General features: G+C 37.8%; 1 protein-coding gene across 12 annotated transcripts in view; it reads right to left on the bottom strand.

The window, feature by feature from the left end:
• Positions 1 to 27,346, bottom strand: part of SIPA1L2 (signal induced proliferation associated 1 like 2) — a 274,744-nt gene that overhangs the window by 145,447 nt on the left and 101,951 nt on the right. For 3 of the 12 annotated variants that reach the window (XM_007481610.3, XM_056816130.1, XM_056816127.1), the window contains exon 3: positions 23,068 to 23,119. The exons of 7 other annotated variants lie outside the window; for them this stretch is intronic. The gene's annotated coding sequence lies outside the window, so the exon portion shown is untranslated. Of the gene's footprint in view, positions 1 to 11,890; positions 11,999 to 23,067; positions 23,120 to 27,346 lie in introns of those variants that run through there. 2 more of the 12 variants (XM_056816128.1, XM_056816131.1) reach the window with 2 other exon arrangements.

Raw genomic sequence — 27,346 nt, 5'->3', positions numbered from 1 at the left:
GAAGACCACACAATACACAAATTATGAGTCCAATTCAAGAAAAAATGCTTAAAATTATTATACATCAGATTTACAATAAAACTGTAACTGGGGTGTAAAGGCTAAATTTTTATACTCATATTGCAACTTTAATGCTAACATATATGCTTGGGCAGAAAACAAAAAGGATATATTAACCACATTCCCACACACCACACCAACCCTCATTCAAAGTTAGAAAGTCTATGTGTATATATCAAGATGCAGATCATTTGCCCAGCTTTAAGCAATGCTGACCTCAATGTGCCCTGAAAGAGTTGTGCCTAGATCACTTATATTAATAACAATAATAATAATATTAAGAAGAGTGTTTATATTATATTTTAACATTTGCAAAGTCCTTTAACTATTTTGCCAATTGATCCCCACAATGCTCTGATGTAGGTGATATTATTATCTCCATTTTATAGATGAAGAAACTGAGGGTGAGAGAGATTAATTGACTTGGCCATGGCTACACAGCTAGAAAATGTCTGAGGCAGAATTCAAACCCAAGACTTTCTTACTCTAAGTCCTACACACTCTTCACTGCCCCATCTAGCTATCTCCCAACTTGAAGATAAAGTTATGGTAAAATATATGACACAATCCATTACTGAACCTGCCATGGTGTTAGATCATTATAGATGAAATTATGCTTTATGTTTATTTATATTAATCTATACATTATGGATGAAAAATACTTAATATTTGATAAGGAAGCCAGAATGAAGATACACTGAAAGAGAAATACAGTCTCCCTTTAAGGACAGATACATTTTTGCTATCTAAATTGGCAATCAGGAGATGCCTTAATCATTTAGAATTAAAAATTGAGGTGCCAAGATGTAATTAATTGGGAACCTTTGAATAACTGTAAGCAGCAAAATTATCTTCTAATATTTTACTGATTCCTCCTTTCCCTCTTTATATAGCAATCAATGCCTCTGAATAATGGGGGGGCAGAGGGGGAAGGCACATACCTACACCATTTTCTTGTTGTAGATTGCATATCCACATGAGACCAATTAACTCCAGGGCACTAACATTACTTAGGGTAATATACCAAATGGTCACCTAAGAGAGTTGATCCACTTAATATGGTTAAGTGTTTGGCTTTTTTTCACACTGGTATTTTGCCATAAGGCTGACTTCTCGTATATCCAATGAGAAACCGTCTTTTGGAAATTAAATCCTTTTGAAGAGAATACAATTTGAGCCTAAGAATTCTCCTGCTGTGGGACTTGATACGAGAGCACAAAGCATCCCGAGGTCCGCTTACGCATCAAAGATATGTTGGGGATATTAGCACCACCATGAAGACATATGCATGAAACTCAATACTTTTTGGTTTTATAAGAAGGGCCAGAGAGGAGGATTTAAGAAGGTAGTTACATCGCCTGCACTGTTTTTCTCTCCCAGATGCACCTTCCTTGTCATCATTATCTATAGTATGCCTGATTTTTTCATTAAGATCAGACCTTTTAATTTTGGATTTATATACTTCAGAAATTATAGGATGAGGACTGGCTAGATAAAACTATTCTCACTTTACAAAATGAGGAAACAGAGGTAAGAAATAACTTGCCCTTTAAAAGCTATAATGAATTATTCAGAAAGTAACCAGGGAGAGAAGGGGGAAAGAGAAGTAGAGATGCAGCAAGAAGAGAGTGAGACAGGAAGGGAAGGAGAGAAAGAATCAGGGAGAGAGGAAGAAAGGAGAGACAGAGAGAGAGAGGGAAGAGAGGAAGCCAGAAAGGACTGAAGGGGGGAGGAAAGGAAGAAGACGAGGCCTAGACTTTACCCAGCTCAGTGATCTATATTGCATTCCAAAACCAAGAAAGGCAGTTATAACAAGGACTCTCCTGTTTTTTCTGTGTATTTTAATGACTAAGAGAAAAATCAGAGATACTGTAACAGCGAGTTCCCAGCCCCATGCCCCCAAACCTGGGAAATCATGTAATTTGGTTATTAAAACACTTTCATACCTTAAATTTTACTTTAGGAGACATCAAGAGGGTCCAGTATTTTTATTTTCAAATGAAAAATTTTTAAGCTTCTCAGATTCAATAAACAAGTAACATCAGATGCTCTTTTCCTCCAATTTCTACCTCAGAACCTCATAGAGTCAATGAAATAGCCAGGGGGGTGGAAACTTTGACGTGTACTCCACACCAAGAGTGGAAAACCAGGTTCTTTTGGAGACTGGTTACCTAAGACTCACTTGAGAAACAGACACATACACAAGTTTTATGGCATAAACAGTGAGTCATTTGGGTAAATGGCATTTTCTGATCACAGAGGGGTTTTTTTTTGGTTGTTGTTGTTTTTTCCCCTCTGGGAGGCTGGGAACAGCTGTGGGTATTGAATATGTCCCCATTAAAGTCCTTTAAACCAGATAAAAAAGATCCCCTTTCCTCTTCTTCCCTCAGGAGGCTATAGCTTATCTAGTAGTAGTGAATTTTTCAATGCTGTGCAGCCCCTGAATTACAGTCAAAACAGTGGGGACTCATCCTTGGCCAATTAATAATTTAAGTACAGGCATTCATATCTGAGGGAAACATAACAAAGGTAAAAATGATTCACATTCAAGTTTCCATCAGAAAGATCTAATTTAAAATCATAGGGGAGAAAAACCTTCTCCACCCTTACAAATAGGCTCATTAAATAAAAATATTATGTTTTAAAAACTGAAATGTGAGCAAAATTTGTTTGACTTGATTTCTAGGGTCAAGAAAATCATTTTTCTCTTTTGTCTGAAAGAAGGATTTGTCACAGATGACTGGTAAAGAGTTACCTAACATTTTCTAATAAGAACCTGGCAGATTGGTTAAATTTGTTTTAAGTGAATAAACCTTGCATGTAATTTACCCCTAAAGAAGCCAACACATTACCCTTCTGAAGAGAAACTCTACGATAAGCTGCTCCAAGGTTGGGAAATTAATACCCCAAGCATATATGGCATGTACCAATGGCTTAATAGTCTTGACTCAGTACATCACATAGGAAAATATGCAAAACCCGACTCCAATGATCCTGTTTAACCAAGAGAACCAAGTAAACTAAACACCATTCAAATATAGAGATACTCTTTTTAAATAAAATTAAATAAGTGAAAAATTGCTTGCTCACCCAAGTTAGGTATTCAACCATAATATCAAATATGGCAATCAGGACATAGTTAACACTATGTAACCTGCTCATTTATATTTGTTTACAATAATTTACATATTATGTGCACATACATGGACTTCTTTCTACTAAAACTAATGTTTACATAAATGACCTGATGCAATTATGATGATTAGTGTCTGTATGTGTATATTTATATATATATATATATATATATATACATATGTATATGGATATATATATCTTCTGACTTAGGAATTAAGATCACATATGATCATTGATAGGTCAGCCTAAATAAATACACTTTATGTGTATTGTGTATTACACATATTTTGTGTTTGCACACACACAGAGAACACCATTAACTTCATCTCTTAACTAAAAAGTAGTGACCTTAGATCCAATTTTACTATATGCATACTCTTTTCCTTTTGACCTATTTTCTGCCATTATATAATATGTGTATTCATTGCTACTTCCTGAAAATAATGTGTTAGCAGTTATGGAGCTGGCATGAAGATCACTGGGAAGCTGGACACCAGCTATTAACTGCTCAGAAAATCAAATGTAACACCCCTAACTCCCTGTATTTGGAGTGATCAAGCCAAGGAAGTGAGCAGCTGTCTGGTTCCCCCCACCCTTTACAAAATGCTGCTATATAATGTATAAATAGAGATTTTAATCTTTACAATAATCTCTAGTGAATCCATACTCCTGATTGACTCCCCATCATATGCTTACATTCCAAATTTTCCCTTCTTTCTAGAATTCTTCTTTACTACATCTTCATGGTGCAATGGAAACAATGCTTGCTTTAGAAGTCAGAAAATGTGAGTTCAAGTCCTAGCTTTCACATATGTAATCCTAAAATATCTCTGGGTCAGTTCTTTATTTCTACAATGAAGGCAATAGACTAGGATAATCTCTAAATTTATTGTCCTATAATCTCCCCCCTTAGCAAACCATAAGCCCTTCTTACTTTATGACATTGTCTTCCTTACTCCCCATTTTTTTCTTCTTCACTCCTATCTTTGATGGAGTACTCCTTACAAAGGCCAACTGAGATCTCATATGTAAAAGTGTTTTGCAAATCATAAAGTATCAGAATTAACATATTCCCCCAACCTCACCTTATTTTAAAATCTATAGTTTAACTAGGCAATCACCAGCTACACTTAAGTTTTCCTTACACATACTCCATTAGGGGAGGGAAATCATAGAATAACACATTTAGATCTGAAAGGTATGGAAGGGGGGGGAGGAAGGGAGCAAAGGGTGGATCCTATGGCAAGTTAATTAAAAGTGGGTGTGGACTCTTAATGCAAGATGAGCAATTCCTATTGCTGAATATCTTGGAAAATCTGGTCCCCCCCCCCCACCTCAGGCATCAATCAACATATTAATAACAAGTGTTTTCCTTCCTTTCTCCAAAACAAAAGAAAATACCCCATGTGAAATAATAAAGCCTTTTTTCACTATCACACTCAAGTTTTCTAAGTGTTTTCACATATATTACACTTTATGGGGGAAGAGGGGTGGGGGAGAAGAAGAAGGAGGGAGAGAGACAGAGACACAGAGAGACACAGAGACAAAGACAGAAAGACAAAGAGAGGCAGAGAGGAGAGAGGAGACAACAGAGGAGAAAAGAGAATGGGAGAGAGGGAGGAAGAGAGACCTTAAAGATAATCTAGTCCAGCCTTATTCTTCATCTTATAAATGAGGAAGCTGAGGCCAGGGGCAGGTGATGTGACTTAACCTCAGTTAAAAAGTAACAGAGATGGAATGATGGATTTATAAGAAGCCTGAGAACTATGAAGCACTTTTTAGAAGTCTGAGATTTTATCCTTAACATCTCGGTTTGACAGATAAGAAAATGACTTGCCCAAAATTATACAACATACCAATCAGATCCTGTAACCTCTTATCATTCCATCCACATGGATTTACTCAGCACCTACTATGTGCCAGGCACTATTCTATAAAGAAAGGGCAAAAAAAAATAGTCTCTGCTTTCAAAGAGCTCACAGGTTAATGGAAACAACATGCAAACCAATATATACAAACAAAATATACAGGATAAACTGGAGATAATTAATAGAGAGATGGCACTAACGTCAAAAGGGATAGGAAAAGATTTCTACTACATCAAGGAGATACATACAATAAGTTGTCTCCAGTTTACAAATGGGCAAATAGAGATCTAATGGAGGAAATGAGTCATGTAGGGGAACTTAGAACACTCCTGGCAAAATTAATTGAGACCATAAGAAGTACTAGTTTGGAATTCTACCTACACTAGACTATATCTAGACTCCTAGACTACCTGCTTCAGTTGGGATGGTTGTTAAACTGATTCCTATTTCCTAACTCTTTTAAAACATATTCTTTGATTTTCTACAAGAACATGTTATTCTAAAGCTTAGCAACGTGAACAACCACTTGGGAGACACAAATGGACTAGCCTGCCTGCACTGCAAGATGATTCCACTCTCTTGGGTGGCTGCTGCTTTTCTGTCCAGCAATCCCCACTTTTACTCAGGCAGTTACAGGCACCCCAGGGCCTGGGCTTGTCCTCCTTATGGCTCAGTTATAACTGAACTGACCTCCAGATAAAATGAAAATGGGGTACAGATTAGATGTTCATTTAGTCTCTTCGTTCTGGTCCCATATCTCCCTATGCTGCTACCTAGGAGACAGAAGAAATAGCTATTAATTTTAAACTTCTTCTCTTTGAAATAATGAGTTAGGTGGACAAGTCTTCCCCAGTAACACACTTTAATGTCAACATTTGGAATGAGCCCAAACAGTATTTGAGTTCAGAAGTGAGTGCTCTGTTAACAAAATGAAGCTTCTGTTTTCCGAAGCACTTAAATTTCTGCACCAAAGAGAAAAGCATATGAACAAGAGGTTTTAGGCCCAGCCAGGTCAAAAATCACTAATTTCAGACATTTCATTCACTTGTAATCCATACAAGGATCATTAGTATTTAACTGTTAGGGTAGCCAATATAAAAGAATTTTAAGTTCTTTAAGAATGGATCAATTCTCTAATGGAAAGAAAAAAAAAGAAAACCCAAAGGGTATTAAATCAAAAAGCCAGCATTATAGCTTTTCAAATTCTATTTCTTGGTTGAATGAATGAATAAATGAATGAATGGGGAAAAAAGCATTTAAGTGCTTACTATGTCCCAATAAACTTGATCTGAAAACAATTAAGTTACTATACAGATAAAAAATTAAAGCCAGCCAGAAAGGGGAATCTACATTTGTGTTTGAGCATGTGCACACACGCATACACACATACACATACACACACACAGGAGCACATGCATGCACATATGCTCACATCAAGAAAACTCTAACTCCTATTTCTTTAAAGCAATCCGTTTATCTTACCCTCAAGGGTTGTTGGCCAACACTGGGAAAGGGTACTCAGGCCTCAAAAGCACAGAGCTTTTGAAAAACTTAAAATAAATTGGTAGCATCCTTAAAGATCTTCTCCCTCCAATCTACTTCATTTGGATAAACAGGTATTCATTTCCAAGAGGGTATATTCTCATTCCAATGAATATAGAGAATAACTTCAAATTCCAGTGCACTGAAGCGTGAGCCACTTCTAAATATACTTTTATTTGGGATTTTGAAGCACAGAGCCAAGGCCAAATATGAAAGGAAAACTTTCACTTCTATTAGTTATGTATGTATTCCAAGTAATTATGCTTAACTGTCTATTAAAAATCAGCGAAGGTCGTATCACCATATAAATCTCTATTTGAAGACCCATGAAAAAGAATCACAAAATACTAAATATGATGATGTTCATTTATGGGTTGCCATTTGCAATGTAAATACTGTGGTCTATATCAATAGAATCAATTTCAGATTATAAACTATCAAATGAAAAAGATTATATGTGGCCTAATGGAAAAAGGAGTCAGAGGACCTGGCTTCAAGTTACCTAGTCTTTTGGGGTTTCAATTTCCATATATAAAATAAAAGGTCAAAGTAAAAATGGGCTGCATATTCTAATGCCTTCTAGCTATATAAATCCTATGAAAATTCTCTAAGTTTAAAACTTTTCCAATCATTATGAAACACTTTCTCCACTTCTTCTAAGTACCAAATAGGTTTCTGTTATCGACCATTAAGAGTCATAGTACAGAGATCATTTAGCCCAATGATGCCAGACTCAAACAGAAATGGATTCCTGTGGGCTGCTTATTGACAGAGAAAATCATAAATTAACATTATATAGTCCTATATTTTATATATTTTGTTAAATATTTGCCAATTACATTTCAATATGGTTTATTTTACACTGTGGAGTTTTGCAGGCCCCAGGTTTGATGAGACCTGGGATCTAACCATTGAGCTTCACAAATGTAGCCCAACAGATTGCCCAACAGATAAATGTTTAAAAGGTAAGAACAGGTCATTTTCAAAGGAAGAAATGCAAAAAGAACATGAAAAAAATGCTCCAAATAACTATTAATTTAAAACAATACAAATTAAAGCATATTAGAGGTTCCATCCCTGCCACTGATCAAATTGGGGGGGGGGGGAGAGACAAAGACAGAGAGACAGGAAAGAGGTGGGGAGAGTTATTCAAGAATTTTTAAAATTCATAGAGAACTGAAAGCCAGAAAGAATCAGACAAGTTGGGGGGCTTTGAAGGGTTACACTGATATATTTAATATTTAATAAGGAAATTTATATTTATATTTATTAAGGATATTTAATGTATTTTAATATATTTATATATATTTAATAAGGAAAGCAACTTCTATACCAAAGAGATCTGCAGTTTCAAATATGACCCTCTTTTTTCTGATTTATGGAAGTGTCCATTTTATTTGGAGTGTGACCAGAATAAAAAAACAAATGAAAACCACTCCCTCCCCCCCAATAAAAGATCCTACAAGGCCACTTGCTTAAGTTTACTCCCAGCTAGTGGCAAACTCAGGTTCACCGTCTTTACTGCTGAAATAATCTCTTCAGTCTATGTGGCTTGGTGGAAAAGTTTCCGCTAGGTCAGATTCTTCCCTTAAGCACCCGGCACATCCATCCCTCTGTTTGATTTGCGGCTGCTGCCACTCTCTGTGCAAGATGTGCTATTTACAAAGTCCTAACGTCTCAGCTCCAAACAGGCTACACCGTTCCTAATTGGTTCCTGTCGGGCTGCCATGTCTGCTACTTTTGTCTCCTGGCATTCCAAAGAATTGCCTGGAGCTGAGCTTCTCTGAATTATTTTCTTCTATCCACCCAGCTTTCCGTTCGCTTCGGTTAGACCTATAGAGGCATCCCTCTTGGCTCTCGGATCAAAGGCAAAGCTCTCCTTTGGCATTTACAAGCCCACCTTCCTTTTTGGACTTAGTAAACATCTTTTCCCTTCAAACACTCCACGCCACGCTGGCTGACCTGAGGTCCCTCCCACCCAACATTCCCTATCCCTATCCACATGTCTAGAACATATTCCATCTTCCTTCAAAGCTCAGCAGCAGCCCTGGCAGCTACCAAGAAGAGGCCTTCCTTGAGCTCCCGATCTTCCCTAGTATTTCTCTAGTTTTCCCCTGGTCCCATCAAAAGCACCTCATATCTACTATCTATCTTTATATTTTGCATACTTGGATTTCTTTCCCCCCCTTGTAGAAAATGAACAATTTAAGGACAGGGGATTTATTTTTGTCTTTATATTCCCCAGTCCCCAGCAAAGAAGAGATGCTGGGAAAATATTCTTGATAGATTTTGCCTTAATCCATTTCTCTTTCTGCCCTACAGATGTGGAGCTGGAAGGGTTTTTGAGGTAATGGAGTCGAACCCCCTCATTTCATATGTCCATGTCACACAGTGAGTGTCTAAGGTAGGAACTGCATCCAGAGCACTCTAAATCAATTAGAATTATTAGAAAATTAGAAATTAATTAGAATTATTAGAAAACTTTCAATCAGAAAATACTCAGCATGGCCTAGATGACTGACACTACAAGTACCCAGATCCATCATGGGGAGATTTTCCCACGTTATCAGGTCTGAATTACTGGCTTACATTATATGTGTGTGTATGTCTTTAAGAGAATAGGACAAAGCCTCCAAAAATATTTCTTCTCTTTTAATTGTTGTCAATGGCATTTTACATTTTAATTTGATCTGTTCCATTACAAAAAACAAACAAACAAACAAACACATGGACTCATTTCTTGTTTGACTGGTAACCAGTAGATTATTCTGAGAAGATTAAGCACTATGGAAAACTCACCTAGGACTACAGAAGAAGTACAATACGGTATTTAAAAGTAGCTTTTTTCTGGCTGCCCTTTCATGATGCTGATTCATTAAGTCTGTGGTCCACTAAAACCCTCATATCTTCCTCTTTAAAAAACCAAAGGAACAACAACAAAACACTTTACCTTCTGTCTTAGAATCAATACTAAATATTGGATCCAAGGCATTAAAGTGGCATGGGCTGGGCAAATGGAGTTGACTGACTTTACCCAGGTTTACAGAGCTAGGAAATATCTGAGGTCAAATTTGAACTCAGGACCTCCTGGCTCTCTAACCACTGAATATCTAATTGCTCCCCTGATATTTATTATCTTCAAAGCAGCTGCATAACAGCAACTTCCCCAACTTGGGTCCCTGAATTTGACTTTTGATGGCCAGGCAAAGACTTCACATTTATCCCTCCCTTGAATTTCATCTAATTAGATGCAGCCCAATGCTCTAGTCTGTCAAGACCCCTTTGGATCCTGACTTATCCATCATGTGTGTTAGCTATTCCCTGAAGCTTTGTGTCATCTGCAAATGTGATGGGCAAGCTATCCATGCCTGTATCCAACTCACTGATTAAAACGGGAAGCAACCCAGGGCCATGCACAAAACCCCAGGGCACTTCACAGGAGGCCTCCAGCCACACTGACATTGAATTCTAAATCCAGTCATCAAACCATTTCCGAATCCCTCTTATCCTGCCTAAGTCCTTGTGTTATGAAAATGGAATTAACAATGTCAGGTCAGTTTAACATTCATTACATAACACCCTTTTCTTGCCCCAGTGAGGTGTTCAGTCCCCAGAGGGAAGCTGCTATTAAAGCTTTAGGTACTTTGGGTGTCCCGGAGGGTCTGGGTTTCTAGGATTGTTACAAGCCTCCACCCTTTTGTGCTTCCTCTCAACAGACAGCACTAATTATATTTTTGGGGCCATAATATTTCCTAAAATGGCACACTGAGATAGTTACAGAAACATTAGCACCCCAAAAAATCTGAGGCACAAAAATAGAGAGTTGTGGGGGAGACACGAACTTAAGGGATGAGGTTTCTGAGTGACACATGGTAGAGGCAGCTCCTGGCTATTCAAAGTTTTTTCTCTGACTCCCAGCAGTTCCCCTGGCTCACCCCCCTCATCTCAAGTCTTCTGCCTTCTCTGGCTTCCTTTGAGTCCCAGTTAAAGCCCCATCTTCTATGGGAAGCTTTTCCCACTTCTCTTGATTCTGGTTTTAATTCTTCCTTCACTCTGCTGAAGATTTCTTATTTATCCTGTACATAACCTTGTTTATTTATATAGTTGTGAGCTCCTTGAAGGCAAGGACTGTCTTTTGCCTTTCTTACCATCCCTAGCACTTAGCACAGTGCCTGACACATCACAGATTCATAATAAAGAAATATTTATGTATTATGAAATAATTATTTTATTTCATATATTATATAATATATACTTATAATAATTACAAAAAATAATCATATATAAATTAATATTGTTGACATATAAGGGTGCTCATTAAATTCTCTTTAGATGCAGCTTTCTCACTGGCTGAGAAGTGACAACTCTGTAGAGTTCAGCCATAGCGCTCTCCTCTTCTACTAAAAAGCAATTTCTTTGGCTCAACTCTACAACTAAATAATTGCCTAAACTAGAACTCTTCTATCACTAGACTTGTTATTAATGGACATTTGCTGTTTTTTAAAAGTAGCCTAAGAAGTATGACCCAGGTCTTCTCAGTCAATCACAAGAGGTTTCCTGTAGTGCCTTTCATCTAGCCAAAACCCTATTGTTGATCAATCCTTTGCAGTCCTCTTTGACTCTTTGTGACCACATTTGGAGTTTTCCTAGCAATGATTCTGGAATGGTTTTGCCTTTTCCTTCTCCAGTTCATTTTATAAATGCATAAACTGAAGCAAACAGGGTTAAGTGGCCTGCCTAAGGTCACACAGCTAGTAGGTAGAGCCCAAACCCAAGAATCCTCTGAAATTGATTAAATTAAATTAAATTGATTAAGCTAGTTTGCACTTTTAATAGCTTGGCTCCATTAAGTTCTTTTGCAATTACGTTAATTGTGTTCTGTCCAGAATCTTGGGAATTTCTGGGATGAGGGAAAAGTATGGCACAGTCTTATCTCAATTCTTATACAGTGTATGATTTCAATGGCCTCTGCCCATTAAGGAAAGGGTGGAAAGCAGAAGTCTGAAGAAAGAAGAGGATGCTGGGGAGACGCTAAAGCTTGCCATCTATCTTTCCTTGGGGAAAAGGAAGTTATAATCATAGCTTTTGACAGAAAATTCAGCCTTTACTCTTGCCCCATTCCTGTTCTGTCTATCACAGGTAGGGTGGAGAGTCGTGGACAATATGAAATCACCGTTCTGTAATGTTTTGAAGAGAAATGCTCTTCTCAGACATTACTATGACTAGTCATTAGTGATTAAGCTAGTGGTTTCTGTCTGACCCATATCCAGTGGAGGTAAACGAACCTGCTCTTCTTAGGAGCCTTTCTTCATGATCATGAGTTTCATTACTTCTCTCAGAGAAGGAAGTCTCACAGTCACTTGTCTTCTGTTCAAAGGGATTCTAATTGAGTCACTTTAAAGAAAAAAAACAAAATTCTCATGAATCGCACTGTTAAAGCTGTCAGAACCTGCCAGGGAGGATTCTTAAAACCCTGGAACAAACTGCTGAGTAAGTAAAGGATTTTCCCTTCCCTGTAGGACAAAAGCCAGTGAGTTTCAAATGGTCTAAGTACTCTGACAGTGAAGCTTAATCTAAGTAAAAATCTAAAACCTTATCTCTGAAGCTTACTCTGAATTACTATATGTTTTTTTTTTTAATCAGAGCAAATGGGCAGATTACAAGAAAGTTCTTTCCCTGACATTTGTGTTTTTAATAAAAAAAAAGCATAAGACTGCAAACTACAAAACTGGAAACATGAGACATGTAAGCACAAGATAGGAAAACTTCCACTGATCTGAATTTATTTTTAATACAGATAAATTTTAATATTATTAAGATTTAAATGGAGTTAGCTGAGTGGTATAGTGGATGGAATGCCTGGCCTGTAATCAGGAAATCATGAGTTCAAATAAGACCTCAAACACTTCACTATGTTTGCCTCAGTTTCCTCATTTGTCAAATGAGCTGGAGAAGAAATGCCAAACTATCCTAATATTTTTGCCAAGAAAACCTCAGATGTGGTCACGAAGAATTAGACACAACTGATCATTTGAACAATAACAGCAAAAGACAACTGGATAACCCTAGAAAGTCTCTGCTCTAACTAAAACTCTACTCAGTGGCACTCACTATAAAAAAAGTCCTGGCTTCAAATTCTTAGAATCCTAAGATGAAGGATTAGAAGAGATATTAAATATTGCCTCATCTGCCCTCCCCTTTTACGGAAGAGAAAACTGGTGCCCAGAGAAGTAAAGCATTTTTCTGCAGCATCATGTACAGAAGAAGTAAAGGGGCTGGAACTGAACTCAAGATATTCCAATTCCAAGTCACAGGTTCATCCCTCAATATGGTGCCAGTGCCTCTAAGCTAATAATGATGATGGTGATCATGATACATAGATGGCCAGATAGAAAGACAGCACTCATAGCATTTTCAAGTGTGCAAAGCACTTTACATAGGCTATCTCATTCTGGAAGGAAGTGATATTATTATCCTAATTTTAAATATGAAGAAACTCAAACCGAAGTTAAGTGATTTATCCAGGGTCATACAGTTAGTGTCCAAGGCTAGATTTGAACCGGGTCTTCTTGACTCCATATCTAGCCCATCAATTTCTCTATTCGATTTCATGTGCTACTAATTCCCAAAATAAACCAGACAGAACCAATAACGAGGAGAATAAGGAAAGGATTCTGATGAGAAGTACAACAGGAGCTCATCTTTGAATAAGGAGAAGGCATTGGAAACAGCTTGTACAAAGATAACAGGAAGCCACACACCTCACCCCCCTGGCATGTCTCCCCAGCCTCCCAGTGACTAGCACTGCTTTCATATACTCTTGCATATATTGAGCCTGCCTAAATAAAACACCTAAAAATGGGACTTTAAAAGACTTTAAAGTTCAGCTGGCATATTACATGATACAAGGATGATGAATATGTAAATTTGCATGGAGCTTTAAGAATTCTGTGGGGCAGGATAAAGCACTGAGTCTTAGGGGAAAATGTTTTTTTTTTTTAAAGCAGATCTTTTTTTTTTTTTAAGCTACATTCAGTGAAAGATGGCTAACAAGAAAGGGAAAATAAGACCTACTCAACTATTTTCCTTCTATTTTTTCCGTAAGTAGAGTTGTCTGGAAACTGGAAAGGGGTAGCCACAACATTGCTAAGAGGGATCTGAAGATCAAAGTTGGTGAAAAGATAGTAAGGCTGCACTTATAAATGAGTTCAAGGCTCTGAGGCCAGACAAATATATGAGTGTATACACACGTGTGTATGTAATATACGTGTATATCATATATAAATAGCATATTTAATGAACTCTTGATTGTCCTATATATGTAAATGTGTGTGTGTGCATACAAATACCTCAGAAGATATTTAAGAACTTCGAGGTTTGGTTGTGAAACCAGTTGTGGAACTACTGTCAATGATATTTGAAGAATCTTGGATGGAGAGTGGGAGAGGTGCCAAAAGTCTGGAGTCAAAGAGGGAAAAGGCAAATTAAAGAAACTACAAACTGATAAACTTGACATTAATCTCCTGAAAAATTCCAGAAAGAATTTTTCAACAGATGGTGTGTACACACTTAGAAAAGAAAGCAGAGATCCTTTGAAGCTGGCATGACTTCCCTAAGAATGAGGGATGCCAAACTAACGCCATTACCTTTTAGTGGAAAATTTCTAAAACCATAGACTAGAAGAACACCAGAATAATAATACTATATCTGAATGTCAGCAAGCATTTGACAATCTTTTCTACTCTGGTAGGAAAAAAACAGAACAAAACATGCCAGCTAGTAATAGTGGTGTTTAGCTGGATTTGGAACTGTATGAATGACTAAAAGTGTTAACACTTTAAAAAAAAACATTTTTATAGTGATGGAAATCTTTCTTTCAAATAAATTTCAGTGGAAATAGAGTAAAATAGAATAAAAGAATTTAAAGGTTTTTTGATATCACTAAGCTATTCCCCCAAAAGTTTATTTTTAATGTAGTATTTTAAGATATTTTGTCATTAACTTAGTAAGAAGGATGTCAGCTGCCATCAATTAAATAAACATTTATTAAACACTGTTTTGTGCAAGTCCCAGTGCTAGACACGGTGATAAGTGTTTGTCATTGAGAATACAATAAGATATGACTGCTTACTTCCTATAAACTTTGCGATTTTCATTTAGTTATCTAATCAAGCATTTTAGGGGATTTTTCTCAATTTTCAATTAAAATCTTCCAAGAGTTTTGTTTTTAAATTTTCAAGATGATTAAATAAAACCCTAAAGATGCGCTACAATAAGGAAAACACAATCAAGACTGAAAGGCAAGAAACTCTGGTCAAACACAAGAGTCAATGTTAGTAACATGTTGATAAAGTTAAAGGGCACATTTTTCAAACAAATGAAAATTATATGTTTGTAAATATATTTGCAACTGTCCCCAAACCACAGAATGGATTTGTCTTAATTTGGCAATATATAGAGCATAAATTATATGAGATTACTAGTAAACCCAAATTGGATAGTTATTGCCATATTTGCAGTACTTTACTGGAAATTTCTTAGTGATTCATGTATATTCGTTAAGTCATCACAGTCTTGGTTATCAACTCACCTGTGAACTTTCTGGTTTCTTTGAAATACTGCTTTACCCAATGACCTAGAATTGGTGTTACTTAAAATTATAATTGTTGGGAATTTTTAAATTCCAAGAATAGAAATATAAATAAGCAATCATTTATAAATATTCTATCAAAAATAGCATAACAATCAAAAACATATTATTTGGCACATTTAATTCTAAACCCCCAGAATTTAAGCTTCTTGAGGGCAGGGACTACCATTATACTTTCGTATCTCCATCGAAAAAGTAGTGATTTACATGTTGTCTCCTCCAATCAATTTTGAACAATCTCAGTAGCTAGCACATAGTAGGTATTAAATAAATGCTTACTGATTAACCAATTTTAAGTCAATTTACAGTCAAAACCAATCCATATCACCACTGATGTTTATACTATGCCAGCATGAAAACATATAGTGTATGGGACCCATTCTGTCTGTCAACATATTTTTCATTAAGTATTTACTGTGTCAAGTACTCAAGACAAGGGAATAGACAGGTAAAACCACAGTACCTTGCCCTCGTGGTATGCACTTTTTTTTTAAAACTCTTAACTCCCATCTTGGAATCAATACTGTATATTGGTTCCAAGGCAGAAGAGTGATAAGGACTAGGCAACGGGGATCAAGTTAGAAGATAGAACATCCTGGGCAAGGAATAGCAAAAAGAGAAAATGCTAACAGAAGGAAGGTGCCAAGGGTGAAAGGCTTAAACTGCCAAAGGAGGAGACCCCAAAGTTTCAGACTTGGAAGGGGAAGGGGGAAGACAAAGTGAATGAGATGGGGAAGATCCACGTGGGGATCATCAGAAAGCCAGGCAAAGAATGGACACGGATGATAACTGTAGCACCTTCTTCTTTGAAGAATCACAGTCGTTTGTGGAAAAAGAAGCCAATGTCTGGGGAAGAGAAGCACCCGTCGTGTCTCCCCAGACCAGAGACCCCATTTCCAGCCCAGTCTTCACAGTCCTCAGTCACCAAGACAGCTATTCTGAAGAATGGGCTCACCATTCCCACCCACTGCCCACTCAGAAGGACACGTAGCAGAGACAGGAGGAAGCAGGCATCGAGTGAACAATCAATCAATCAATAAACATGTATTAAGTGGCTCCTTGGTGCCAGGCACTGTGCTAAGCACAGGGGAATAGGAAAAGAGGCAAAAGAGAGTCCCTGTCCTCAGTCAAACCACTACCACCATGCGGACCCTAGAGAAGACCTTGAACCCAAAGGGGATGGCTGTGGCCTCAAACGACCAGACTTGCTTCTAGCCCAGTCCCTGTCGCTAGCACAGAGAGGAGGAATCATGGTGGAGAAGTGACACCAACTGCCACTAACAGCCTGTGAGGCACAGGGAGCCTGGGAATGGTGGCATCCCCAAGATGACTTACCCTCACTTCCAGGCCAGCCTTTACAGTCTCCCTCTTTTGGGAAGAACAGGCCAGTCATCCCCACCAACTGCTGACCAACTGCCACCCACAGAGAAGCTGTGGCATGGCTTGGGGGAGAGGGAGGAGGAGGGAGCCAGTCACACCACCACCACCACCACCCTCCTCATCAATACCTCCCCTCACACTGACGCAGAAAACACAGGACTCGGCACCCAAGAGGAGCGCTGCTTCAGTCAGTGTCCACAGTCCTCATCCTGGGAAAGTGAGCCCCTCTGCAACCTGGTGACCATCCCCACAGGCGCTACAGCCGCACCCGTGGGAGACCCCCCATGAAGTTCTTGCCACCAAAGTCTTTGGATTTGTCAAACAGTTCAATATCAGAAACTGAGAGGAATTCATCAGTGCAAACGCCATTCAAAAGGAGGCATCACCATCTGTTTTGCCGCTTTACTCTAAAGACCTCGAGACCTTTCCATGGGACTTGCAGCCGAGACCTTCCACTATGTAGTTTCCCTCCATTAGAGTGTGAGCTCTTAAGAGATCAGAGACTGCCTTACTTTTTTATCTGTGTCCTTGGCACTTAGCACAGGGCTTCCCACATGGTAAGTGCATGCATGCTTCATTCATTCATTCAGAAACTCCAAAGTTCCGCAGGAACACTCTGAGACATGTTGCATCAGTGCAAATCTGGTGGCAGGCTTCTGGAAGCAGCGTGTTCCAGCAGGAAGAGTGCTCAACTCTTCAGTCAGGAGTGACTTGGATTCAGTACCTTTTTTTTTTTAATCTTTACTTTCCATCTTAGAATCCATACTGTGTATTGGTTCTGAGGCAGAAGAGCAGGAAGGGCTAGACTTAAATAAGGGCTAAGTGACTTGCCAGTGACTGGGCAATAATCATAAACTTAAAAAAAAAAAAAGATTTTCTTTAGCCTTTTCTTTTTTCCTTCCATGTCCCCATCTCCAAGGCCTGTCCTCTGTAATTGGAGTTGTCTTCCTCCTATCTTTCACACATCAGAACTTTGGGTTCTTCCCCGAAACCATTCTGGGCCTCGAGTCAAGCATTTACTTCATCTTCCCTAGAACTAAGGCTCCCGGCTGCCATTTCCAAACCAGGCCCTACTCAAAGACCCCTGGCCCCCTTGCTCCTTCCTCCTTTTTCTACTTTAATGTACTAGTTTTCTCTATTAGAGTATTAGCTCTACCAGAGCAGAGATTGCTTTGATTTCCTGTCTTCGTATCCCAGAGTCTGGGACGTAACAAGTTCTTAATAAATAAATGCCTTATCATTCATTTATTATCTAGATGAAGAAATTGAAGCCCTGAGGTTTTGATCCCTGGAGAGATTATCATTCAGACTCCTCTTAAAGATGTTTTATGAGGTCTTCAAGCACAGACTAGCTGATGTCTTATTAGGGATGTTTTATAACTGGTTCCTGTTCAGCTCTTCACTAGACTGGATGGCAGCTGCGGAAGGCCCTTCTGACTCATATTCTATAGTTCGGTGGCTTTGGAGTTCAAAGCAGACATTAAAAGTCCAGCAAAGAATGGCCTTTGGAATAGGAAATAGGGAATGCCAGATCAGGATCCAGATTAAATGAGATGCTCCACAAAACAGTGAAATTAGGTCTTGCCTATTGAACCGAGGACAGAGATTGCCGGGTCTTTGGCTTATTTTCTCTAAATGTAAGTATCAAAAGGCTGGCTAGGTGATGTGCTGTTCCCCAGGACAAGGGGGGGGATTCTGTAGGGGATAGGAAGTGGGGAGGGGGAGCTGGCATGGGGCTTCTGAGAAGTCCTTGTCATTGAAAGACCAGATCATCACAGGGCAGAAAATCTCTCTATTGCTTTTCACCTATCTTAATTTCTCATACCATAATACATTTTCTACTAATTTAATTGAAAAAAAGATGACAACAAATTGGCTGGACAGAGTATCTGTCACATTTCAGCACGTCCCAATGAATCTATACCAATTGACAGCCTTACACTCACCACCCGGTCCATATTGGTTTACTCACAAATAAAGGTAACACAGTATGACAGGCAAGAATTGCCTGCCCTAAACATTGTGAGTTTTTAATTCATACTTGAGCAGTAACTCAGAATAGTGTAAATGGAGTAAAAATTTACCTCTTTCAAATCAAGGGTTCTATTTGTCTAACATAAAATAATGAAAATCTAACAACTAAAATATCAAAGGAATTGGGGATCCTCTGTTGGCAGTTAACAGCAGATGCCAAGTTGTAGGAAATGGATTCTGTGTGTGATTTTAACTTGTCTGACATATTTTGAAAAGTCTTCCCAGACATCCACGGTTCAACCTACGGATATCATCCTCACGTGTGCGTCTGGCTTTAGCTTGAAGCGCATCAAGCTTTCCATTGTAAATCTCATATTTCCCTGCCTTGATTGTAAAACTTTTCTTTGAGCTAAAATATGACACGTGTAGGAACTTGAATTTTTATGCTCTTCCTTGGCAAGAAAGACCTCAACTCCAGGTTTCAAATGACCTAACGTTTTCTGCAGGCCAAATGTCTACATATTAATCGGAATAAAATATAAAATCTGTAGAGAGACACTTCAGTTCAGTCCTTCAAGGTTTTAAGAAATATTTCTATTAGGTTTTTATTAATAAATATTACTACAACGCTAATAAAAATAGCTCACATTTGCATGGCCCTGTATGGAACAAAGTGTTTTACATATGCTATCCCATTAAAAGCAATTATGCTTAAGTAGCAGAGCATTATTATACACACACGTACACACATTAGTGGTGTTATATTAGGTACCATATATGGCAATTTATGTCCATTATTAACTAAGTCCGATCACGCAGCTTCATTTATTTATTTTTAAATGTATAGGCTTCACAAACTTAAGTATGTATGCATACTATTATATTTATTTCAGCAAGTTACTTTGTGGCATACATGCATAATGTTTATAAATAAGGAATAATTAATGAATCAAATGACATGAATGAATTATTATCAGAACTACTAATTGGACATATAAAAAAGCGAGCCATTCTCCACAAATGTATTTTCCACTCAGTCAAAGCTATGACTTAGGAGCTATGAGTAATGTGTCTCCTTGGAAAGGGGCTCCTGTTAAAGGGGAGAGAATTTAGATCAGCTCATCTGCAATACAAATTCTGATTGGTGAAAGGAAGCAAAGTACATGGTTTCCATCGGACACAAAACTGCTAATTACTCGGCATCAATGATCCTGGTGAAAGGGGCTTTGCCCCTGTCAGAGAAAAGGATTAGCTCCATTAGAGACACAAGGAAAGTCTGAACAAATCTAAAATTGGGGAGCTCGTGGAAGCTGGGGGAAAAAAAGTGAAAAACAATCCAATTTTATCTTTCAGAATTTGCCTGGGAGACTAACGAGACTATAAAACTAAGAATCATATTACATTATAACTTTCAGGCTGGGCTGCCAGGAGGCTCCATCATGCCTTCAATTGCAACCCTGTGGTAACTCCTGCTTTCAAAAGAGAACAAAGCATCTTGGATAAACTAGGAAACAGAAAATCTTCCCTCTAGTCACCTTTATGCAGGTGTTCTTTTGCAAACAAATCTAGTAAGGAGTATAATTTTAAAAGGAGTTAAAAAATGGGTCCAAGGTCCAATTCTAAATCTGGGTTCTCAAAACAAAACTGCACCCTCTCTCTTTTCCCCATCTAAACAGTCAAGAATTTTACTGATTGACCAATCTGCTCCCAAGATGCTTCAAAATTTATTCGACAACAGTCATACAAATGAGAATAAATCCAAAGATGCAAGGCCCGATAGCAATAAAGCTAAATCTAAAAGAGATTGGTCTGTAGAATAAATAAGTCTTTTCAGAAAACTGGAAAATAAAGTCCAAAGGATTGCTCAAGGCCTTTTTCAAGTGACTGACGCACTATTAAATAAGGTTCTTTGAAACCAAGTGAAGATAAAAAATAAAATCTACAGTTTCTTCCTTTCCTTTTCTTCTCAGACTTCATGCCATTGATGAGTTTTCATGCATTCACAAAGCCCTTCAGCTTGAACTTAGGTCTTTAATGACTAACGGGAGGAACGTGGTAATATGTACTAATGAGAGTCATTTTCTCCAGTCCCCAAATGTCTACAGTCTTGTGACTTTAGATGTGAGTAATTTTTCAAAGGGTGTTAATTCAATTTGGAACCAGGCTTTTTCCTATATAATATGAAGTATTCTAAGGATGCCAGGTATCCATCCTTTAAATTCATTAAGTCTCATCTTTTGAAGTCAAGTAATATTCTGCCCAACAAATATAAGAAATTTAGTATGGATTTGTCTGCATGTGAATATGAACCAGAAGTTGATTAAAAAAAAACAGCCTTGATACTTAGAGGAAAAAGCAAGAGAAGACACTGAAAAATTTCAAAGGTCTACATGTTGAATAATTTGTGCTAAATGCCTGCATGGGATTTATGAGCAGACTAAGTAGATAAATGAATACTTAATGTAAAACAGCATGTTGAAAAGTCCTGTTATGCCTAGTTTAATTTTTTTTAAATCTCCAAATCTATAATTTTAAGGCTGCTATCCATTTTCAGAACTATTTTTTAAAAAATTCAATCTGAATACATTAGCATTTTAACTCTTAAGATTATTTTAAGCTTGTTCATTGGCAATATTTGGATCTCTGATGTCTAGGACATAAATACAAACTATATATAATAAAATACTAGGTCATATTATGCTATACTATATTACAATATATCATATATATAAATTCTGGATCACAGATGTTTTAAGACTATCCTTAACCTACTGGATTTAGGATTACAAAAGAAAACTACAATGCATGTTTAAATCCTATTTAACAGAGATAATGTCAGAGACAAAAGATGATTATTTAAGTTCTTTTTTTTACATTCTATCTTTATTTTATTTTAATAACAAATTTCCACAAGTTTTCCAAAGTTATAGGACTTGTGTTGTCTCCTTCCTTCCTTTCTTCCCCTCCCCCCTCCTGGAGTTGACAAGCAATTCAAATGGGTTATACATGTATTATCACACAAAACATATTTCCATATTATTCATTTTTGTAAGTGAATAATCTTATAAAATCAAAACCCCCAAACATACACCCAAATAAACAAGTGATAAATCATACGTTTCCCTTGGCATTTCTACTCTATAACCATTCTTTCTCTAGAGCTGGATAGCATTCTTTTTCATAAGTCCCTCAGAATTGTCCTGGATCGTTATATTGTATTTCTTAAGTTCTTAAATGTGAGCTACATTTTTAAAAAATGGGCGAGTTATTTTAGGATAGTAGAGGAAAAGATCAAATGCCAACAGGGTATTGACAAAATAACTGGTTGGACCCAAGAGAAAGCCAAGAGAATAGATCACTGCTCAGGCCAAAGGAAGATGAAGAGTCTCAGACTCAGCAAAGCAGGCATTAGGCGAGAATGCTATGAACAAGAAAAGAAAAGGAGAATCTGGAGCAAGGTGTGCTGGGTATGACATATGGAAGGAGCTCAACCTTTTGGGGCTAAGTAACTGTTTTCTTCTGGGAAAACTTCTTAGAGCCAGGAAGACAGCTAGCTGCTTCCAGAGAAAGGTGAGAGGGGCTCATATATAAGATCTACTGTCAGGGAACTGAGCATTTCCCTAGAGCCGTGGAAGAAGGATGTTGTTAGTTCCCCCCCCACCCAATTTGACCTCTCCTTCCCCGAAACAGTAACTGACAGAAGAAAGGCAAGAGGAAGTATGAAACCAAAATAAAATAAAATCCTTGCATCCTCGAGGGGCAGTGAGGTGGTGGCCTGTTCAAATATGGCTTCAGACACTTACTAGCTGTGTGATCCTGAAGCAAGTCATTTCACCCTGTTTGCCTCAGTTTCCTCATCTATAAGATGAGGAAATGGCCAGGCACTCCAGGATTTTCGCTCAGAAAACCCCAGATGGGGTCATGAAGAGTCAGAAACAATGGAAAGGGCTGAAAAATAAGATCATTAACAAGATGATTATAATAAGCTTCACTCTCCTATTACACCTTTAAGATGGTAAAATGGGAAACCAACGCTTTCCTCCTTCATATTCATACATGAATGGAAAGGCACCCCTGTGTAGAGGGAAAGGGCCCTCATTTGTTCCTAACAGAAAGAGGCAAGTTGCTCAAACAGGGAAAAGGCCAAATGCAGGCATGATTGAATCCACAGTCCAGCCCGTGGCATCTGCTACAAAGGACTTCTTGTTAAGGGAACAGGTACAGGCAGGACACACAGCCCCCAGATGAATAATTCTTGTCACCACTGCCACCAGCTCCCTTTCTGGAAGGCTTTTCATGCATTAACCCTTCAGTCACCAGGATTCCAGAAAGAATAACACCTGCTCTAATGCAGCAGCACAAGGCTTCCTTGTATAGTGTGGTACAGTGGGAAGAAGAAGCTGCTGGATCTGGAGTCAAGAGAGCCTGGATTCCCATCCCAGATCTCCCAAACGCTACCTTGTGTGGCCTTGGGCAAGTCTCTTGTCTCTCTGGTCTTCAGGTGGTTCAACTGTAAAATGAAAAGTGCCAAATTAAATGACCTCCGAGGCCCCATCCCAGCTCTAAATCTATAATCCTTAAACTCATGGATGTAAGGCGCAATTACCCAAAACATAAAAAGGAATTCATTTAGGGAAAAAAGGCTATAAAAGAGATTACACTTACTCAAGAACCTCTCCTTTCTCTTGACTACACCAAACCCTCAAAATACTCTACCTTTGGGTTTTGCAGTGGGAAGATAATTTAATCTAAGTTTCAATAACTCTGTCAGAGTGACAAGGTACCCGGGCTGTTGCCAAAGTTAATAAGTTCTGGGCCAAATTGTGCCCCAAGTTACTGGCATGTAACTCTCAGAGAAATCAACTCCAGCCAGTGGGACTTACACAGAAGTATGGATAAGGACAGACTGACCTCAATTATCTGAGTCTGGAAGCAGGTTTAATATTGTTGTTCAAGTTGCTATCATCTGGAGTCTCCATTTCTAATTTGGGGACAAGCTGCCAAATATTTGAGGCTCTGCCAACTTTTTATTCCCCCACCCCAAATTATGTATAACATTTTCTTCTCTTTTATTTTTCCCTGTCATGGAAGGCTATCCTGATTTCTAATAGTACTAGTTATAATTTTTACTATGTTTTGTTTATTGCTATCATATATTTTGTTTATTACAGAAAGGAAGGAAATGAAGATGTTTGTTATTCAGTATTTATTTATGATAGCAAATTAGCATCTCTAGTTCTCATTCACCAGTTTTGTAACTGAAAAGAGAAGAATCATTTTCACAAAAACAAGTTACCTAAAGTTCTGAGGCCCATCTGGTCCCAGATGAAACTTTTGGTTTAAAGACTTAAGTAGTCAAACCTAAAATTGCCCTGGATGAGGAAAAATTGCTGTAGATATAAGTTAGAGGAATCCTAATTGGTCCTAGGTCTTTTTTAAGTAAGAACAGCACAGATTTAGAGTTGTAAGGGGCCTCTGATCATGAGTCCAATTTCAAAAGGAAATTAGCCCAAAGTCACAAAAGTAGTGTGGGCGTGGGTAGCCCAGCCAGAATTTTTATCCTACTCCTAGAATCCTGGGAAGTTGTACTGGGTTTTAAGATCCCCTAGGCTTGGTTTCATAAGGATCTCTTGGGCCACTTTTTTGCCTACCTGGGGGCTAAATAAAGAAGCAGAAAATGCTATTTATACTTCCATCTGAGGAAAGACATATCAGGCTTTTACCTTTCCCCACTAGGGGTACAACCCCATGGCATTCGGCTACACTCCTTCGAAGCTTGTGGCTTCCCACCCTGGCTCATTTCTCTGGTCACACAGTCCCTTTCTCTCACTGGCAAGTTCTTTCTGGGAAGAACCTAGGCTGGCCAGCCTTCATTCCTCTCTAGGCTCTGCTTCTGACTCTAGACTTTATTGCCATCCTGGGTACCTACCACCAACCCCTTCTCCCCACCAAACCCTTGGATTTCAGGCTCCCTTTTATGTGTTGTCTTCCCCTATTTGTCAAAAAAGAGACATAGACTTTCTTTTTCCTTGTACATGCATCTCTAGTGCTTAGTACAAAGCCAGTCCCATAGGAAATACTTAATAAATGCTCTTGACTGGACTCTGGAGATTCAGGCCATTCTTCATAAAATTCAAACATTTACAGCTAGAATGGACTTTGGAAGTCAATTTCAATTGATGCCTTTCACCATATAAATGAAGAAATTAGAGTGGGTAGAGGGCAGAGAAGAAGGCTTCTTGGGACCATTTAGAGAACCACATCCTTTGAACACAGTAGGAGACAGTTATCATTTCTTCTACATGGGCAATTTTACGTAAACAAGCAGAAGCTGAAAATATTAAATCAACACAGTGTTTCCTTTTTGAGGAAAGTTTGTGTTTTATTTTCTCCCATTTACATGTAAATATAATTTTTGGCGATCATTTTTTTAATACCTCGAATTCCACATTCTACCCCCTTTGCCCTCCCAGAGAGGGTAAGCAATTTAATCCATAGTGTTTCCACAGGACACATAAATTCTACCCTCTGGTTTATAGCTGAAATTAATATTTGTAGAGCTTGGCAGTGTCAGTAACTCCATCTCTCGTTCAGGGTCCACCCAAAACCCCTCTGGATTCCCAAAAGCTAAAACCTTATGTTCTTTAGAAGCTGATCCAGACCAAATCTACCACAGTAAGGATTTTACCAGTTTACCTAATAAACAGGTTACCAACAGTCATAAATCTGTCTATTAGACCTTCTTCCCAATTTTAATAGTTCTCACTTTACTCTTACTTGGCCAAATAGAACCCAAATTTAATGCCAAACTAAAGGCTGGGCCATTCAAGTTTAATTTCTACTGGAAATATTGTAGATTTTCACATAAATCACTAAGCAATTGCTGCATTTCTTTGACCTTGGCATTATTTCTTCTTTATTATTAAGTAAACCTTCCTCACCATACAATACTGACACAGAATGTTAACTAAGACTTATCAAGCCATGGTATTCCTTATCTACCTTTTATCCTTCTGTAAATTAAAGTGTTCAAATGGAAGGCTGTGATTATCAAAGCCAGATAGTCCATGGACTAGCATAGTAATGAAAAATCTCCCTGACAGGCCTACAGAAAGACAGGCACACTAATACACTGTTGGTGGAACTATGAATTAGTCTAATCATTGAGGAAAGCAATTTATAATTATGCTAACAGAGTGACTAAAATGTCCATATCTTTTGACTCAGATTGAGATCCTACTGCTAGGCAAATATCCCAAGCAGGTCATGCGCAAGAAGAAAGGTTCAATATACATCAAAATTGTTCATGATAGTACTTTTTGTGGTAGCAAAGTAGAGGTCCATCAGTTAGAAAATAGCTAAACAAATTATGGAACATAAATAATGGAATATTACTATGCTGTAAGAAACACTGAATACAAAGAATTCTGAGAAGAATAAAAAAAAGACTTCCATGAGTTAATGCAAAATAAAGTAACCCAAACCAGAAAAAAAATAATATAAAAGTGACCACAAAAATGCAAATGAAAGAACAACAACAAAAAAAATGCTCTGAAGAGGGAGTTTCTTAGCCACGGAGTGTACTACACCAGAAAATAAAGTGCTAATTACTATCCCTATAAAAACACAAGATATATGCTAAATAAAAAATGGAAAATAAATTAAAAATAAAAATAAGAACACAAGATACTAAAAAGAAAATATTATGAAATAAAATGTTATAAAGAAAACAGAGGAAATGATAGAGGTAAAATGGATAGAAGGAAAGGAGAAAGCAGAAAAAAGGGGAAATGGAAAGAAACAAACATAAGTGTCTCTGGTTAACGTCCTTTTTAGTAACGTTTTGGTGCCGTTTTCAACGAGCCAGCTAATTGCATTTAAACACTGTCATTTAAACACTGTCCACTCTGTACTGCAAATACAAGTATTGAAGACTCTGAAAAGAAAGTTCTTAACACCAAAGGCCTAGACACTATCAAATAGCTCAATATCAAAAATTATTATGATGCCATCAATGAAAACAACATTAAAGAGGATGGATTACCACCTACTTTGCCACTGCATTTTAGTACTATGGGTTCTTTCCATCCCACCTGCAGATGAGACTTTTTCTATGTGTGGTCTCCACAACAGAATATATGAATTCCTTGAAAACAGAAATTGTCAACTTTTTCCATTGTGTCTCTCCAAAGTTTTGCTTGTAGTTAAATACTTGATTGTTTTTTCTATTAATTCATTCTCTCAAAAAAATCCTGTGCAGAGGCTCTGTAAAGAAACTCCTACTTCTTCGATTCAACTCAGACAAATATTTGTCAAGTACCTATTCAGATACTCTACATAATGTAATCTGTAGACCTTAAAACATATAAACATCAAAGCAGAACAGCATTTTGGCATGGAGGGAAACCCAAATTTTTGACAAGACACTTCTCCTTCACTTGTGGAGATTACAGAATAAAAATACATCCTTTTATCAGTTCTCTTACTGTTATTCACATGTTCTCTGTATCTTATCTATTATCTATGAAACATAAATACAGTCATGTTCTGTGTTAAGTCACTATACTGTGTTTTAAAAAGCCGCACAATCAACAATAATACTTCACTTCTTAATACCTTTGCTTTTAATCTACTGGTTTCTGCTAGTGCTTGAAAATAAAAAGAGACGGTGCAGACACAGTCATGGCAGTCCAACAGGAGCCTATTCTGTCTAAAAGCATATTGGCTCTGGAACCTG

This window comes from Monodelphis domestica, chromosome 2 (genome assembly GCF_027887165.1).
Source record: "Monodelphis domestica isolate mMonDom1 chromosome 2, mMonDom1.pri, whole genome shotgun sequence".
NCBI classification, from domain to species: domain Eukaryota; kingdom Metazoa; phylum Chordata; class Mammalia; order Didelphimorphia; family Didelphidae; genus Monodelphis; species Monodelphis domestica.
This window is presented reverse-complemented; position numbering and strand designations above follow the sequence as displayed.